Source organism: Nannospalax galili, unplaced genomic scaffold (assembly GCF_000622305.1).
Source record: "Nannospalax galili isolate Female #2095 unplaced genomic scaffold, S.galili_v1.0 scaffold779, whole genome shotgun sequence".
NCBI lineage: Eukaryota > Metazoa > Chordata > Mammalia > Rodentia > Spalacidae > Nannospalax > Nannospalax galili.
In genome coordinates this window covers 2801961-2818177 of record NW_008345224.1, presented here as the reverse complement: position 1 = coordinate 2818177, position 16217 = coordinate 2801961, and the positions used below count along the sequence as shown (strand labels likewise).

At 39.5% G+C, this 16217-nt stretch overlaps 1 pseudogene; it reads left to right on the top strand.

Moving 5' to 3' along the window:
- The first annotated feature begins 9898 nt into the window (after window positions 1–9898).
- LOC103740727 lies at window positions 9899–15977 on the top strand (annotated as a pseudogene).
- Window positions 15978–16217: the final 240 nt, after the last annotated feature.

Here is a 16217-nt window from a genome sequence, read left to right as displayed (position 1 = left end):
TTCTTCATAAAAAATTGTTTGTCTTATAATTTCTGAATTGGCGTTTATCATAAATATTCAAGAGCAATGCATCTACCTTTCTTTTAAAAAGTTCAGCTCTGGGGCTAGAGAGATTGGCTTAATGGTTAAGAGCACTGGCTGCTCTGGCAGAGGACTCATGTTCAGTTCCCAGTATCCACACGGCAGCTAACAACTGTTAACTCCAGTTCCCGGGGATTTGTTGTTCTGTGCCCATACATGCCACAAAATACTAATATATAATAGAAACCAGAAGTTCCCTGAGACAAATGTCTTGCCCTAGCCCCACTGTTTATAGTTAGCCACATCTGTATCTCAGGCCTGGTGGAATGCCACAGCTGCAGTAAGCCGGACAACCCACTGTTTTTTGCCAGGATGTCTGCCTGCTAACTTTGTGCCCTGGTTACCAGCTGGCCATTCAACTAGCCACAGCTGAGCTTGACAGCTTCTTTGTTCTACAACTCCAAAAAAGGGCCCAAGGACACCCCTGGGCCTTCATTTCCAGCAATATAAAATTCCCTTTAACCCCTCCCACCATAGAACAGCTTCCTTGTCCTCACAGAAGCTGTGACACCTTCATGAACTAGAAATGAATCCTATTCATTTTGCTGAAGATCTGGCTCTGGTCTTTTACCTAAACTTCATTCTTTCTCTGTCCTAAATCTTACAATACATAAAATAAAAATGAATAAGTTAAAAATTCCAGCTCTAATGCCCAACCTCACCTTAAGAAAACTTGACATTTGTGATCATAGTTACAAAAATATCCCTGGACTTAGATGACTCTAATATTAAAGATCTGAATAATCCCAAATAATATTGGGAAAAATAATAGGTTTGTCTTCAAAACATATGAAGGTGACTTTTTTGGTTCTATGACTTAAGACTGAAATATACGAAATGAAAAATAAATAATAATGCTTTTAAAATAAACTCATCATCAAGGAAAGACCCTCAAACTGTTGGAGACCTGCAACCTTTACTCAGACAAGGTCATTTTCTATCTGTACACATATTTATGACATCTTCATTTTTCTCAGTGGAAAGACAATTTGAATGTGAAATTCCTAACCCAAAATTAATCAAATCTGCTAAAACTAGAACAGCAAATACTAGTTAAATTAGAAAAACAGCATGTCACATTTCTTTCTAACCATACTACAAAGAATATTAAACTTTCTCCCTCATTATCCTTCATTGGTTGTGTCTCATATTCTTCTGCCCACAACATTCATTTACATTCCTGAATATTTATGTACTTTTAGTTTTCTGTCCCCTCCTACTCAGAACATATACTATGAGTTGAGTTTTTTCTAGATTCATATATTATTGGTTCCCATTTTAACTTTTCCCACCATAAGTGTGTGAGATACTAAGAGTTCACAGTGCCATTTAAAAAGCCCCTTTTCTAGTCCACATTGTATACAGAGACACTTGCACATTCATGTTCATCACTGCTCTTTACACAATAGCAAGGAATGAAACCAACTTAGATGTCCTTCAACAGATGAGAGGGTGATGGAAATGTGGTCCATATACAGTGATATTTTATTCAGTCATAAATAAAAACAAAATTTGCAGGAAAATGGATGGGACTTGAAAACATCACATTATGATGTCTCAGAAAGACAAACAGCATGTTCTCTTTCACTTGCAGATTGTAGCTTTGAATTGTTAAATATGTGTATATAGGCAGGAATAATTGTTGATAAAGACCAGGACAATATAATTGGGCCCATGAGATTGGAGAAAAGATACTTTAATGGAGAGGAATAGGGAAGACATGAGAACCCACAAGATACTACAGAGAAAGGGGTTCTGCCAAAGGAGTATTCTGGATGCTTCTTTTCCTTTCTAAAGTCAGTAATATGAAAACTGTGCCCTCCATGAAGGAAGCATGACAAAACACTACAACTTTTCTCTCCTCTTTCTCTTTTATTTATTTATTTATTTATTTATTTATTTATTTATTTATTTATTTAAAACCCTCCTTAATCTCTATTGAAAAGTCACTGGACTCATGATTTTCAAAAAGAAAGAAGGAGGATGGAGCAATTTCCTCAGGTTTGGATTGACACTGTCATCCTTAGCTCACTTCTATGACAGGTGTGCTGCCTGGAGGGATAGAGATGTCTGATGAACAAAAGGTTTTATTTTTATGCTCCTGTCAGAACTGTTGATTTCTATTCTTTTTAAACTTAAGAGGATTTCTAATTATTTCTATGCTTTGAGACAGGAAACACCCCAATGTCATGCAATTCATTGCATCACTATGAAGAGGAAATCTGATGTTGTCCCCTGGTGTTAAAATAGTCAGACACTAGAGACATGTGATGAATGACTAACAAAACCAATCAATAAAGTTCTATTAATCTACTAATTTCAAAGTATTATGTTATATGCATTGGAAATATAAATAAATCTTTCTGCTTTCATGATATTCTAAATTTAGTTATAACCTTTTACTATTTTTCATTAATAGTGTCTCCTTCAGATGTGATTGAGTGACTAGACAAAAAACCCACATGCACTTTGGTAAGAGGGAATAGCCATCGAAAGATATCAGTGCTCTAAGAGTCATAGTGGCTGTACTGGAAGTCACCATCCCACTTTATGTTATCTGCTTCTGTGAGCTACCTCAGCAATGCCATCAGAAAACACCAAAGGTTGACTTTGACGCTAGCCTATGCTTTACTGTCCAGACAACTATAAATCAAGACTATAACAGCACTTCAGAAAGTCTGTTAGATGCACCCGACTCTGAGGTCTGACAGAGACCTTCCCTGTCTTTTAAATTTATACTGGATCTTTTTGTCAGAGAAACCAAATTCCAAGAAGATGATATGATTTACAGAGAGTCACAGAAAAGAAAGTTTATTCATTAGAGTTTCACTGGAGATAGAGTATTTCTGACCACAATTTATTTGTAGCTCCTTTCATCTAAAGATGAACTGTGTTTCTTTATCCCCTTGGCTCTTGCCTGACTTGAGGGCTTGATGTTAGCAGACAATATAATGGAAGTCAAGTTGAGTATGCAAAAGAGACACTTACAGGGAGGAAGCAATATCAAGTCTGCTGGAGACCCAGAGGTCACGCGAAAGAGGAAGATCAGCAGTAGCCACCAAGGTGTAAGTGTGAGGGGGCCATGGAACAGCCTGCCTTCAGTGTAGAATGGAGCGTAGAATAAAGGAGCGTAGAATGGACCCAGGTTAAGAGAGACACCAGCCCAACCAACTCACAAAAATGTAAGTGCTCTTAACTGTTGAGCCATCTCTCCAGGTTTTTCTTTTTGTTTTTAATCATGATGTAATGGAGTAGAGTTAGTATTTTGTCTTGTTTATTTGAATCAAGGTTCTGCTACACAGCCCTGGGTAGCTTAGGATTAACTGTGTAACACATGCCGGAATTAAGCAACTACTAACCTTTCTGCTTCAGCCTCCCAAGTAACCTTATTACAGATGTAAAGTACTGTAGCATGGCTAAATGATTTTTATTTTAAAATCTTTCCAAATGTACATTAAAAATACAAATGCAAAGAAAATAATTTAGGATATCAAGATGAAAGAAAAGGTGGAAGTTGAACAAATCAGATAGTGTTGGTCAGGGCAAAGTAGATTCACATCTAGACATAAGGCCTGTCCCTGAGCCAGCGAGCTCTTTCTGAGAAGTGTCATTTCCTGAAGATGGGGTGCTATGGTCCTACAGATGCAAGGGTGGGCTGCTCATAGTTTTTGCAAGCTTTTTTGAAAGAGACATTGCCTGCCTTTGTCCCAGAGAATTTGTTCTAGATTGCTTATATGATGAGAAGCCTTGGAAAATACAGACCATGTCCTCTCAGGTATAAAAGCAATGTGCTTGCTATAGTATAAAGTATTTATGCTTTCTAAACTCAGGTTTACTCTCCTGTAGGACAACTGACTATGTATGCCTAAATTCTCTACTCTCTGCAGCAACCAGAGGAACTGAGGAATGATGGTGGGGTGGGTTAAACACTCTGATATGCATGTTGCTTGCTGGGGCGTGAATGATGATGTCATTTGTTTCTGATCTAGGAATTACAGCTCTTGTGCAAGGATCTACGAAATTTCCAGGCCAACTTGTTAACTTTAAAGAATGAAAAAAAAAATAGCTGAAGAGATGACTCATTTGGTAAAGTGCATACAAGGCATGCACGAAGGTCTGAGTTCAGACTCCTGAACTCTACGTAAGTCTGGGCATGTCTGTAATTACAACACTTGGGATCCACAGATAGGTGGATTTCTGGGAATCATTATCCAGCCAGCCTAACAGAATGTATAATCTCTAGATTCGATGAGGGACCCTGTTCAAAAAATGTGGTGAGAGTAATCGAGGGAGATACCCCAACATCAGCTTCTAACCTCTATAGCCCCCCACACAAGTACACATACACAGACACACACATGAACATGTCTGTAAGCCACACACACACATACATATACACACATAAAGAATGAAAATATTCTCAAAGTTTCACCGTTTTGACAATTTGATCTTCTATAACATACACATAGCAAACAATACATTAAAGTTGTTTTCTCAGAAAATCTCTACGTATCATCCAAGATGAAGTCATAAGGGAGCAATAAGCCAGATATTTGACCCCAAAGTCAAAATTCTTTTTCAGTATATAGAGTAAAAGACTTCATGATAAATCTTCAGAACACTGGTAAATGGTAATGGTTGTATTCAATCTTCCCTCACAAGGGGAAACTCCCATTCCAATCATAATATGAATAGCTTAGCTTAGGTGAATGAAAATAACACTTCATAGCAGGCATTTCTGACTTTGCCCAATTTTAGGATTTGGCCAACTGCTCATTCCAGGTGCAGCATGGCATGAAGCTGAAAGCAAAGTTCCGAGGTTAGGAAGAACTGTCCAGTCAACACGTGCAGCTGGAGGGCATGGCAGGTTTTATTAACGTTGGCTTCCTCTTCTATAACATGTTGCTTCAAACACAGTGACAGCAAACGTGCTTCAAAATTTGAGAGTGGAACAAGTTGATCTTTTAACCCTACACGTTCAAGCATCTCAACAAGAGGTAATGAATGTTATAATTTCATGAATGGCTAGCATTGATTATTTTCCAATAAATTTGTAGGGGCTCATGACTTCTACTTTTCCATAGCTATTGCCAAAGCAGGACTTAGAAGCGAGATGTAAGGGGCATCACAGAATCTCTTCATGATTACAATATGAGCTCTATGAGGAAACAGCTGCTGGGATTGTCGCTAGTCTGTGAAAAGTGGATGCTACCATGCCTGGCTTTTTACGTGGGTTCTGAGGGTAGAAATGGGATCTTCACACTTAAGCATTAAGGACTTTACTGACTAAATATCTCCCTACTCTTGCAATCTTTTAAAAGATGAAATACCAGAGGCCTCAGGAACTTATCACTTTTACAAAGCCACAATCTAGATCAGTAGTTTGTGTATTGATGACTGAAAAAAATAAAAGAACTGATTCCATCTATCAGAAAAGCACCACCAGCCACTACCTGTGTCCCCCCTGCCTGTCTGCTAATTAGCTAGCATCGATCTGAGCCTGTGTAAGTGAAAAGCATTTTCCAGAGCTGAGAGTTCCAATGATTTTTGCCTTTTAAGTATCAAGTTAAAAACAACCTTTATAGAAACATCACAGAGTTGGGAAAAACATTCTACATTTGGCACCTTTCATGAAGGAAGCTTCTCTGAGAAATTCCAGCTCTTTGCTGCAGGCCACACTAAATCTATTTTAATAAACAATGAAAAAAATAAAAGACTCTGGAATCACTTTCTTTCGTCTCCCACAAATTAAAGAAAAATTAGAATTGCCACATTCATGGACGTATTGAACTTGGACTCACTGTCAGATCTGGAAAACCCAAAGTTCGAGTTCATACCACCTCTCTGATGATTCATTGAGGTCTGTTGACTACGTATCCAGCAAATACTCAGGCCCATTCACTACTGGCATGAGTGTCTAACCCATGTTCAAAGATGAAAAACTGACAGTTTTATGGCATAATTAAATCTCTCCTTATTTCTCAAGCACTGTTTAATTTAATTTTAATCAGAAGTAATAACCACCCATAATTTCTATAAGAGTGATAGTCATGTTCTGTGTGAGGCATTACCTATTGCACTTGAGGTCTTGCAGGAAGATGGTCTCTGGATAAAGTATATTTAATGCTTCTAGGATATATGGGAGCAATGAAGTTACTCTAGGAATATAAAAGCTTTGAGTGGTCTCATAAAATGTTAAAAAATATGTGATCAGAGCTCCAACATGATGCTTATTATCTTCCCACCTTTGTAACTGCAGTGGGGGAGGGGTTTCCTCTAGAAAGAGATTGTGACGGGAATATGCTTACCAGAAAGATTGAATTGTTATTCACCAAGACTGATACAGGCACCTGGACAAATAAGTCAAGGTATTGGATATTGCAGAAGTCTGACTTTAATTTGAGAGTAATGCTTCTATTGGCTTTACTCATTACTGTCACAAAATACCTGAGAAGAAGCAATTTAAGGAAGCAGGATTTTATTCTGGCTCACAGTTTGAGGGGATACAGTCCATCATGGTAAGAAAGGCATTGTGACACAAGGAGAGCTGGCTACAGCTTCTACAGGAAGCAGAGAGTGGATTGGAAGCAGGACTGTAAACAACGCTACCTCAGACTCAACCTCAGGGATCTACTTCCTACAGTGAGACTCTCCCTTCTAAAGGTTCCACAACCTTCTCAAATAATACCATCAGCTAAGGATCAAGCGTTCAAACACATGGTCCTATGGGGTATAATTCACTTTAAAACCACAACATTTCATAATGAGTATAGCTAAAATGCATGCATATGTGGATGTGAGTGTGCGTGTGTGTGTGTGTGTGTGTGTGTGTGTGTGTGTGCGCGCACGCATATATAAAATGTAGGATCAATTGGAATCATAGATTTCAGAACTGGAAGCTGCATTGGGGCTTAGCTGATCTAACCTTTAGATTTCACTAATAAGACAGAGTCCAAAAAGTGATGCCATTTAATCAATTACCTGTGACTGCAAAGTGGAGGGATCAGAACTAGACCTAGATAGCATGACTCTGACTCCACTAGCTTTATTTCTAATAGCATCATCTTCTGTGATGCTCTGCTTAAAACCACAGACTTACTAAAGTTCTAAGACAATATTCCAGAACTACATTAATCTTTTTGTGTAAAATTTTCCCAGTTATGATCATATTTTAAATAAAAATGTCATTCATATGCATCTAAACCTCCTGTATAACTGGTTCACAAGTTTACTAGAGCTAGCACAAAGTGCACCTGTGATATGTAGTGCCTACGGAGGCCAGAAGAAGGCATCAGATCCCCAGGAACTGGAGTTACATGAGGCTGTGAGCTTGGGGCTTGCTGTTCATTTCCACAGTTCTATGCTGGGTTTTTGTCTGCTTGTGTTTGCATGGGTTTTGAACTGAGGGACAGTAGGGGGCAATAACTTGACAGTCCTTAACATAAATGACAAAATGCATGAAATCCAGTTATGGGGTTTGTGAGGGTGCTGATGCAGAAGGGAGTATAAAGAGGACCAAGGTGTTGTATAAGAAATACACAAAAATTCAATAAAAATATATTTAAAAATATACCTAAATGAGGGCTGGAGAGATAGCTCAGTGGTTAAGAACACTGGTTGTTCTTGCAAAAGACCCAAGGTCGAATCCCAGCACCCACATGGCAGCTAAAAACTGTCCATACAGCCTCTTCTGTCCTCCGTGGGCATTGCATGACACGGGTGCACTTACCTACATGCAGGCAATACATGCATACATATAAAATAAACATAATAAATAAAAAATATTTTAAAAATTTACCTAAATGAATAATGTATGTCTACTGTATTAGGTTTTATTTATTTTTAAAAGAAGACATGGAAGCTCTTAAACTTGAGGCAGAAGTCAGATAATATTTGTCTTAAATATTTCATATAATAAACTCTGGGACTCCAGATAGATTTTTATTAGTCAATGATTTTATCTGTCGGCTCATCTGAGGGAAATGTTGTCAGTGCTAAGCCATGCACATGCGTTACTTTGTGGGGACATAAGTCTACTTTAATGGCATCTAAAATCATGGATGCACAAATGTGTCCTAGTTTTCCTTCGGATGGTCAGAGACACATGATTCGGAGAACTTGAGAAATAATGCCCTTTAGACATGTCTGTGACCTGATTAAATAGGACAAAGAATGCTTCCCTCTTGGGAGAACAACAGAAACATCTGGGAACTGTAGTAACGCTTGCAACCCTCCTCATCAGGGGTGAGATGTGCATCACACATCATATTCAAGCTTCTCCAAGAACACATTCATTAGGGGATAATGGTGAGGTTGTGGGATGTGGAAAGTTCTGGTGTAGTATTATTATTGGAATAGGCAGAAACAACCACAATTTGGGAGCTAAATATATATTAAGCAGTACTTTGAATGAATGTAGCAAAGTGAGCAACAGTTTTGGAGGTCAGACTTTTCTTTGGAAACATAGCATTAGGACACGGATGAGAGGGTATAAGTCCTTCGAAGAGAACATTTTGGGCATGTTATTTAGAATGGGGAGGCTTGTGAAATGACTCAGCACTTGCTGCCAAGCCTGATGGCCAAAGTTTGACCCCTGGGACCTGCATGAAGAAAAGAGAGAACTGACGTCTTTGACCTCTACTTATGTGCTCTCACACATATACATGCAGAGATACACAAATGAATAAATAAAATACAACAAAAAATTTAAATTATTTTTTAATTTTGAAAGGAATGAGGAGGGGGCTGGACAGATGGCTAAGTGGTTAAGAACACTGGTTTTTCTTGCAGAAGACCTGAGTTCGAATCCAAGCACCCACATGGCAGCTAACAACTGTCTGTAACTCCAGTTCCAGGGGATTCCACAGCCTCTTCTGTCCTCTGCCAGCATTGCATGACACAGGTGCACTCACCTACATGCAGGCAATACACATATACACATAAAATAAGAACAATAAATAAAAAGAGAATGAGGAGGTATAATATGAATGGATGATATAATGTACTAATATATAAATAGAGTAAAATAAGTAGATTTATAAAGTGAGAGAAAAATTAAATAAAAGAGACAAATGGGAAATTTCCACTAATAAATACCATTTTGCAAAAAGAAAACAATTTTAGAAAGACTGGGAATGTTGAATGTTTATTCAAAATCCATTTGAAAGGGAAATTTATTATTTTGAATTTAAAGATATCAATTATAGTGGTTGGAGAAATGGCTCAGAGGTTAAGACAACTTGCTGTTCTTCCAGGGTACCTGAGCTCACAACTGCCTGTAACCACAGCTCCAGTGAATGCCCTCTTTTGGCCTACATGGGCACCTGCTCTCATATGTGCACTCAAGCACACACACACACACACACACACACACACACACACACACACACCTGTAATTAAAAATAAAATATTTTTTTAAAAACCTCAATGTATCAATAATGGAACGACATTGTAAATGTAGGAGAATGTAAAATGAAGCCCTAGCACTAAGATCTGATTGAAAAGAAGAAGTACACACTCTCAACCTATTCCTCCCTGTTTGCAAGGCAGTGATTTTGAAGCATTTGATCCTGCAGGCCTATGTTTTGTTGACCTCCGATAAACTTAAGCATAGTTAATCAGCCATATATGTGTAAAAATTGTTGTATCCCATTTTAAATCACACAATCATATTTAATGGTCTAAACAGAATTGGAATGAAGGGAAGCAAAGGTTTAGATATGGAGAGATCTGGAATGTCATAAAAAAGAAGACTTACATTACAATATTAATTACTTCAACTATAGGATTTCAAATTGGGAGATTACCTTCAGGCAGTATGACAAAAAGGCAATTTGAATATAGCAATTTTGATGTAGTCGTTGTACAACTGGAAATTCATATAAGGTAGAGAGTGGATGGTGGACTGGATCTGATGTCAGCCACCTCTGGCCACACACACATGAACATAAAGATACAAATGTACCTGCATACATACATGCATACACATGCACTGCTGATGTATGCACACACACACACACACACACACACACACACACACACACACACACCTGTAATTAAAAATAAAATATTTTTTTAAAAACCTAAATGTATCAATAATTGTTGCTAATTATAATTATTATTAGAAATTGATACTGTTGCTTTTGAAAACTTAAGGGAAACCATACTGTTCAGGTAAAATCAATGATAAGAAAGAAAAGATATTTTCAAATGCCAAGTACACATAAGTAACAGAACACAGGGCTTCCTTTATCTTTGTGGCTTTGATTGAACTGACTAAGGTACACAGTGCATACTGAGTCAGGCAGGTGATATCTGAACAAACACTGAACTGTGTCAAGGGCGACCTCTTAAACCATTGATATCACCAAGTTAGAAAAGATTGCATGAGCCAGAGGTCAAGGCAGGACCTGGACAAACAGTACCTTCTGGACAAGACAGAACATCTGAACTCAGGAATTCACACCAGCTGTGACTGCCTGCACAAGACTTGTACAAGATTAAGCCAGTCAACTTTCCCATATGGAGAGGAGTGGCTCCCAAGGCTTCACCCCTAGCTGAAAAGCTTTTGCCAGTTGGTGGCTGCTAATGGAAGGAAGAGTCAGTTTTTTTTGTAAAGGGTGGCTCCTGGTAGCTCTATCACACCCATGCATATATAGACGCCATTGATTGTACTCAGTTCCTTTTTTTTTTTTAAAAAAAAAAAAAAAGAGGACCTGAAATTGGAGGGGTAGTAGAGGGGTAAATTCCAGAAGAGTTAGGGGAAGAATATGTGGTGAGAATGATCAAAGTGCTTTGTATGCCTGTATGCGAGTCTCAAAAGCTAAAAATAAAATGGTGTGTTAAAAATTAAAAAGAGGCGAAAATACAAACGTCAGTTATCTTTTCATTGGCCGGAGACTAGAAGATTCTAAAAGGAATTTAGGAAAAGCAAGACTTGTAATTCTCTCCTCTATTATTTTGCCTCTCATAATTTCAGTTACATGTAGTCATATGTGGTATAACTATATTAAATGGAATATTCCAGAAATATACCATTCTTAAATTTTAAAATGTCACTCTGAGTAAAGTGATGTTATGTTCCTATCTCCATCCCTCCTGGTACGTGAATCACTGCTTTGTCAAGTGTATCCACATGGTTCATCTTTGGTCTGACATCATCACAACTTAATGATCCAGGTGCACCCAAAGTTTTAAACACAGTCCAACATAGGTACTGTTTTAACTCTCTGAATGAGACTTGTTTTAACAGGAAATAAGTAAGCTCTGCTCTGCAAGGAGACATTGCCATGGTCAGAGACAGTTCCCTGTGACAGGTACTGCCTCTGGAAGTTCAGTTTTGTCTTTCAAATGAAAATGTGCTTTTGGGGGTATGGCAGAGGTTCAACAAGAGGAAAATGACTAACTTGAATACATCAGGAGAAAATGCTTTCCACTCACATAAAAAACAATCAATCAGCACCCACATGGGGCTTCTTCACCTAAGTGGGACCCCAGCTCTGTAAATAAATGAGCCTGAGCTGTGTCTCAGTTAGACTCCCCATTTTTGTGTAAGAGAGGGGGATCCAAACACATCACACATAAGGGTTCTCTTAGTTTAGTATTCTATGATTTTATGACATCTAATTTCCCACTTCATTCAAACTCGTTCAATGTTTCATTTTCTGTTTCAGAACTTTTTAAAACTAGATTCCTTTGTTACAATTCAGATGAATCTTCAGACAACGTTGATGATACTTACTTGAACACAAATTTCATTATTGTTCCCAACAACTCAATTGGAAGCTATTTCCACATGATCCCAATAAATATCAAACCTTCCACTGACATAGAAAAACTATGTGCATTACATATGTTAGATAAAATCATATGTATACGTAAGAGAAATTAACATATCTTCCTGTCAGCATATCCTTATTTCAAGTGATACTAACATTTCTTTAGCACAGGTAACTTTTTGTTGTTTAATTCCACATAAGAGTTATCTAACATGTGGACCATAAAATGGTAAACAAAAATGTAGAGACTAAATTGATGCTTATTTTCATATTTTACAGCCTTAAATTTAAATACAATGTATTTTCGGATTATTTCTTTGGAAGCAATCAAGTCTTCCAGAGGCTGAACTCCCTCAGGTGCTCTTGGCCACCTCTTGTTGCTGGTTTTACTTGCTATTGTGCCAAATATTTGCTTTGCACGTTCCTTCAAAGTTCGGGGCCTTTGTCATCAGTGTCGGGGACCTTGTGGGTACGTGAGGTTTGCCTTGCTGTTTATACCAACTTCCTCACAGCTGAGGGCTCTTCATTCATGTCTCCAATCCTGCACCTCATCCTGTGTCTTGGTGAGATTTGAGAGGTGTCCACTTGCTCTGGCTGTGGAGAGTTACAGGGCATCTGTGCGGGTCTTTCATCACTTGCTGATTCCTCAGTGTGGCCTGAGGTTTGACTAGTCCTTTGGGATCAGCCAGCTCTTCTAGGGGCTGGGCCTTTCCTCTAGGTGCCCATTGTGGCATCTTGTTGACAGGCACACTTACTGCCAGGTCTAGTTTCTGCTTTCTAAATTCCTTAAGCTCTTCAACATTTCCACCATCATTTATGGGCTCCTCAGGTGCATTTCTGGTTTTCCTGCCTGAAAGCTTTCTCTGTGCTGTGGGCTCTTCTTTTACATCCACTTTCCACAGTCTCGTCCTGAGCCTCTTTGAGGCTGCTGGGTGTCCTTTTGTTCTGGTTGTGGCAATTCAGAGAACATTTTTGTGGGTGTTTTCTCTTGGAAGCAGGCCCATTCTTTGAGTTGAGCCTTCCTAGGTTCCCTTGCTAGCCTCCTACTGCTGGTTACAGTTAGGGTAGGATCCTGTTTCTGCTTTAAAGATTCCTTAAGCTCCTGACATCTTTACTGTCACACATGGTTCTTTGTGTGTGTTCCTGCTTTCTTGTGATGTTCTTGAGGGCTTGCTCTGTGTTGTAGGCTCCTGGATTAAAACCATTTTCCTCAGTCTTGTCCTAGGCTGTGTCTTTGAACTTGTGTCTTCTGGTTCTGGAGATCTGCAGGGCATCTTCATAGTTCTGTCAACAGTCATCAAATCCCTAGCACAGCTTGGTGTTTGGAAGAGCTCTTGGGAGCCGGTCAGTTCCTCTAGGAGCTGTGACTTCTCCTTACATGTCCCTTGGTGCCTCTTGCTACCAGACACACTGGCTGCTGATGCTGCATCCAATCTCTGTTTTTCATATTGCTTCCTTGATCTTATGCCTTTGTCCTCACTTTCTGGAACTCTGGGTCTGACCATAGTTTCTCCTACATGAACTTTCACCAAACCTGTCCCTTGGTTGGCTCTTTGAGGTTACTGGAATACCCATTGGTTTTGGTGGTGGAGATCTGCAGGATGTATTTGTGACCTTGGCATCAGTGACTGAGACTGTACCATGGTATCATGTTTGGAAGAGCTCCTGGAGCCTAAAAATGTCTTCCAGGGATTGGGACTTTCCCTTATCTGTCCCTCCCTGCTTCTTGCTGCTAGTTACACTTACTGCTAAGTCCCAAGTCTGAGCTTCAGAGTCCTTTAAATCTTTGCTCCCTCTGCCATCACCTTTTGGAAGTTTGGGTGTGGGTATGACCTCAGCTGATACACGCCTTAGCTTATACAGTGGAGAGATCTCTTTTCTAAAGCCCAGGCCACACTGAGTAATCAGCAAGTGATGAAAGACCCATGTAGATGCCCCCTTACTTTCTACAGCCAGAGCAAGTGGACACCCCTCAAATCTTGCCAAGACAGCCAAGGATGAGGTGCAGGATAGTAGACATGAATGAAGAGCCCTCAGCAGTGAGGAAGACAGTACAAACATCAAGGCAAACCAACGTTCCCACAAGGTCCTGGAAAGTCATGAGAAGCCCCCAAACTTTGAAGGAATGGGCAAAGCAGAAATTTGGCACAATAGCAAGTGTAACTGGCAACAGGAGGTGGCCGAGAGCACCCAAGTAAGAAGTCCAACCTCTGGAAGACTTGACTGGCCCCAAAGAAATAATCCAAACCTCAGATCACATTGAGCGACTGAAAAGTAGCACTAGTAGCTGAAGAGTTCTCCAAAGCAAACGCCAGACCCAGTAAAACCTCTGAGAACGTGCCAAAGTGTCCTGAGGTCCCCTAAAGAGAGCCCCGTGGGAGTGTTGGTGGATTTTAGAGACTCTGAAGTATCACAAAGCAACAGCAGCTATTCTCTGCCCGCCCTCACGCCCAAGTCTGCAAGAGATGGAAGCATTTAGAGAACCAGAGAGCTGCACTCTACGACTCAAGCGCAGGAAGCAACAGACAAGCAGCGGGTTCCCAAGACACGGAGGGCCGCCCCAACCAGAGCGGCCCAGCATCAGAGCCCCCAAAGATGAAACATTGACAGTGGTCACAAACAAGAACTGAACAGAAGAGATTAGCTACCTAAAGAAAAGGAACCAGAAGCAGAAGATGCTGTCACTCCAAATCACAGAATGCTCCTGAGCTCCAGATACAAAAAGAAAACTGGTGAAGACCAGCAAAGACCTGAGTTTAAGATCAAGAGAAATGAGAAATGGAGCTGCAGAACCCGGATGATGGCGGCAAGAAGCCTGCATCTGGAGCCAAAGTCGACAGGGAAAGAACAGACTTGAGGTCTGAAGGACAGAGTGTGATCTCCAGGGCTCATGAGGAAGAGGAGAACACAAAAGAGGAAGGCGGGGAGATCCAGATGAAAGCTCAGGATGAGAAGAGAGTCTCTGGAAGTTCAGGTGTTAGGAGTCTGAGGTCTAGAAAGATTGAAGTCACTTTGGACAATGAACATATGCTGAGAGCAACTTGGGCTGCAGAAAATCCAAAGGATAATAAAGAAATTGTATACACCAAGAAACTGAGAGCAAGAAGTCACCAGGACAGTGAAGATACAAGTAGACATTTAAGAAGGGAACAAGTTAGTTTAGTGATAAGTTCTAGTATTTTTTTGCCATCAATGTAAAATGAATTATGTAAATAAAGTTGTCTGTGTTTAAAAGAAGAAAGCTTGAGTTTTCCTGGGTATATTGTCTTTAAAAGTACATATGGAGATCATTATAAAGGGGGTTACCAGGAATCTCAGTAGTAACAATTTAAAAGTTTGGGAGTGGACAGGTGCAAGCATAGGCCTCCCTATTGCACAATAAAGACCTGAAGTTCACTGCAAAAATGCATAAAAATAAAATGCATTTTGGGGTCTGGACAGATGGCTCAGCAGATAAGAACACTGACTGTTCTTGCAGACAACCCAAGATTGAATCCCAGCACCCACATGGCACCTAAGAACTGTCCGTAACTCCAGTTCCAGGGAATCCGACAGTCTCTTCTGTCCTCTGAGGCATTGCACTACACGGGTGCACTTACCCACACGCAGGCAATATACGCATACACATAAAATTAAAATAATAAAATATTTTTTAAAAATGTATTTTTATGATAGCCATTGACAAGTATGTGGGTTTTTGAAGTTCTATCATTAGATTTTCTTCATGTTATAATTAAGAAGAATGGTCTGCTAGTTGAGTTCTAAAATAAAATATAAGATGATCAATGCTGGATTGTTTGATAACTGACCCTGACAATGGTTCTGAGTGATAGTTCTCCTGTGCTGCATGATATTTTGAGAAGATCCTCATGGTTGTACATCTTTGGTGGATTATTATAGGTAGCATAAAATAATTATTAGGGAAGGCAAAGCAAGCCTATTATAAACAGGCTTTTAGCTGAATGGAAGCAAAAATGAAACCAAACTCTGCAACAACTTCCAAAAAAGATATAAAATGGTCCGACTACAAATGCAAAATTTCCTATTTACAAGTCATGTGCATTTGGCTTTAATATAGACAGTTGCTGATCATAAACTTTTTTACAAATAGGTGTCTAAAGGTGGAAAGGAAAGGAGAGGAGGGGATGGAGAGAGCAGAAAGGTAGGAGGGAAAGAGGGAAGAGAGGAAGGGGAAGGAAGAAATTGTTTCATTTTTAATCTTGACTTTTGTGACTTTTGCAATTGGTTCTCCATAAAATGAAGGATTTCTGCATCCCTCTGTGCCCTCGGTCATATAGGACGTTCACTGAAGAGAGTGCCCCACCAGTAATGGCAGAGTAAGCAAAATAAAATAAATCA